Here is a 3,591-nt window from a genome sequence, read left to right as displayed (position 1 = left end):
ACACGACCGGAGCGTCCAGTCAGCCCGACCGTTGCTCAGTGAAGGGGTAACGGCTAGTTTAGCCCTTAGGGCTATAAATAGAAGTGGCCCTCGGCCATGGCTGGTGATGAGCACCTCAAGGGACTTAGTGTCCATGCTTATGAGTGCTTGGGAGCCCTCCATCACACATATACTTGATAGTGATCATCTGATTGTGTGAGTGAACGATTCTAGTGCGATTACATCGTGAGGTTGCATCGAGTGGCACTAGGTGATCGAGTTGCAAGCCGGTGGTGCTTGTTACTCTTGGAGGTTGCCACCTCCTAGATGGCTTGGTGGTGGTCTCCGTGGAAGCCCGCAAGAAGCTTGTGCGGCGCTCCGGAGAAGAGCTTGTGAGGGGCATTGTGCTCGCTCCGCGGGAGCCGCGAAGAGCAACTCTAGTAAAGCGTGTCATTGAGCTACCCTCACTCAAGGGGTAGGTTCTTGCGGCGCCCGATGTGCGGGCTTAGCGGGTGATGCTAATTAGCCGCCGAACTACCAAGTGAGCGGTCGACACAACGGGGACTAGCGTGTTGGCAAACACGTGAACCTCGAGAGAAAAATCATCGTTTCAACCTTGTTCTTCCCGTTGGTTTGCATCCCCACTACACAAGCTTGCAATTACTTTTATACATATTAAGCTTGTGTAGTTGCTCTTGTAATTAGATAGCTTGTGTAGCTTGCTAATTACCTTCTTGCTTGTGTAGCATAGAAGTAGCTCCCTTGCATGGCTAATTTGGTTTTAGTAACCTTGTTAGTCACATTGCTTAGTTTGTGTAGCTAAGTATTTACGCTCTCTAATTAGGCATTGGTTGCCTTGTTATTGAGCATTGCTAGTGAGCATCGTTAGCTTTGTGCTTTTGCTTACTAGCATGTGTAGGAGCTCCCTTGTCGCTTAAAGTACTAGTGGCCTAGGTTTGTGTAACCTTGCTCCTAGAATTGTTTAGGAGAGCTCTAGCTAGCCTGACACCTTTGTTGCATAATTGTTATCTTTGCAAGGTGCTAGTGAACATATATAGTGGGGTATAGTCTTGGCTAGACCGATAGTCTTAATTCCGCATTTGTATCGGTTAGCCGACGTGATTAAGTTTTAGAAAAGACTATTCACCCCCCTCTAGTCGCCATCTCGACCCTTCAGTTTCGGTGATTAATGACAATACATGATTACTATGACTAACGTGTGTTTTGCAGAGGCAATTAAGTTAGGTCATGGTAATGGAGATCGATTGGGCTATCATGGCGGTCATGCCCCTACGATGGAAATCATTTTGGTTTTCAAAGGATGGACGATAAGGTTAAGGATGGACTAGTTCTAAGTGTCGTTTGGTGTTGAAGAGACACTTATAGTAGTTTACGACTTTGTTTTTCCTTTGGCCATACTATTAAGGGAGGTATGGACGGGTAGCTTGACCTAGGTGAGTCTAGTGGGTTAGGTGTGGTGCGCACTTACTAAACCTAGCAATAGGTAGGTCCTAAAAAGCCCTTAGATCCATTGGAGCAAACTTCATTCACATACGTTCGAAAGTTAGAAGTGAATAGAGGGTCAAATACTGACCGGACGCTGGCTTCGGTGTGATCGGACGCTGGCGCAGAGTTCGATCAGTTTATTTGATCAAGGTGAAGTCGTCTGGAAGTGACCGGACGCTGAGAGCTGAAGTGACCGGACGCTGAGGGCCAACGTCCGGTCGACTCCAGTAAGGTTCTAGAGAGGAAAAATCATGACCGGACGTGTCCGGTCACTATTTGATCACTGGAATTCAGGGTGAACTGACCGGCGCGTCCGGTCAACATGACTAGAGCGTCCGGTCACCCCGTAGAGGCACATAACGGTTCGTTTTTCAGCCCATGTTATAAATACTTCCTCCATTCGTGTGTGGGGGTACTTTTGCTCATTTCAACAGCTGAGAAACACCTTTGAGAGTGCCAAAAAGAGCAAGGTCCTAGTGAGGTGATTGAGATTTGAGAATCCCAAAGAGAGCCCTCATTAGTGAGATCAATAGTAGCAAAGTGTGCATCCACCCTTCTCATTAGGCTTGTTGTGGTTAAGTGAGAATTCGTGCTTGTTACTCTTGGTGATCGCCATCACCTAGACGGCTTGGTGGTGATTGGAAGCTTAGTGATCATACAGCGGAGCTTGTGGATGACCCAACTCAAGTTGTGAGCGGTTATGGATGATTCACCACGACGAAGTGTCAAAGAATCAACTCGTAGAGAGTACTTGATCCTTGCGCAGATCAAGGAGGAGCTACACCCTTGCGTGGGTGCTCTAACGAGGACTAGTGGAGAGTGGCAACTGACTGATACCTCGGGAAAACATCGTCGCGTTCCTCCTTCTCTCTTTACTTTGAGCATTTACCTTGAGCATTTACTTTGAGCAATTTAATACTTGTCTTTACATTCATAGAATTGTCATGCTAGAGTAGGATTGGAACTTAGGTTGTAAAACTTTTTGTACGGTAAAACTTTAGAAACACTTTCTATCCACAAGGGTTAATTGGGCTAACTGTTGGATTTAATTATTGCAAAGAAATTTAGAATTAGCTCAATTCACCCCCTCTTTTGGGCATCTTGATCCTTTCACACTACACATATGTTTTATAGTGTTCTTGTTCAATAAAAAATAGTTTTAAACCCTACTTGATATACATGAGCTATTGAATCGACTTTCATTTAATATTTTTATTTGTCATTTTAGGTTACAAGAAATTGATCTTCACATTTTATCACATGCACTAACACATAAACATGATGCTCAGATATATTTTAGTAAATGATTTAGGGTGTAACACCCTCCACCTTCGACACACTCCCTCCTCCACCTCGACGCACAACCATGGCGGTCTCCCCCACCAAGACAGTGCCCATGGTGGCCGGCACCACCCCCGACGGCCTCCCCCGATCTAGCGTCCTATGGATATGGCGACCCTGGCCAGCTCCCCCACTCCAACGGCTCCCTCCCACGTGGTGATCTCGGTCCGCGCTCGCCCCTCCGTCGCGCTCGCCTCCATCCGCGCTCGCCCCTCCACCTTGTCGCTCGGAGTTGTAGTCAGGGAGCCCATCGGCGACATCCTCGAGCCGTGCATGGGCATCGGTGTGGCGAGCGAGCGTCTATGCAGTGCGCAAGTAGAGGGGTAGGGGGACCTGAAGTGCATTGATGAGGGGCAGCCCTTGTATTTTTGGCATTTTAGTCCCTTCTAGTCATAATTTGGTGACTAGATGACTAAATGTCTTTTAGTTCCTTTTAGTCATAGTGTTTTTTTTTTTTTGCTCTAAAGTGACTAAACGGGACTAAATTTAGGTGACTTAAGTTTAGGAGACACAAACCAAACAAGGTCTGAGACTCGGTAACTGCACGATGAAGATCCAACGGGCTTTGGTTTATCGACCCAAAGAAATGAAAAAAAACAGGCACACGATGTATAGTGTTTCCTTAATTCAGGCACCTTGGAAAAAGTACTTGTGCTGGTAAAGTTTTTGGTCCGAATAAAGAATGTAAATTTTATGGTTATGAGAATTTAGTCGTCAGTTTTACATCCAAATAATATCATCGGCCGGTGCAGTTTAGATCAAGGT

The sequence above is a fragment of the Miscanthus floridulus genome, chromosome 5 (genome assembly GCF_019320115.1).
Source record: "Miscanthus floridulus cultivar M001 chromosome 5, ASM1932011v1, whole genome shotgun sequence".
NCBI classification, from domain to species: Eukaryota; Viridiplantae; Streptophyta; class Magnoliopsida; order Poales; family Poaceae; genus Miscanthus; species Miscanthus floridulus.
This window is presented reverse-complemented; position numbering follows the sequence as displayed.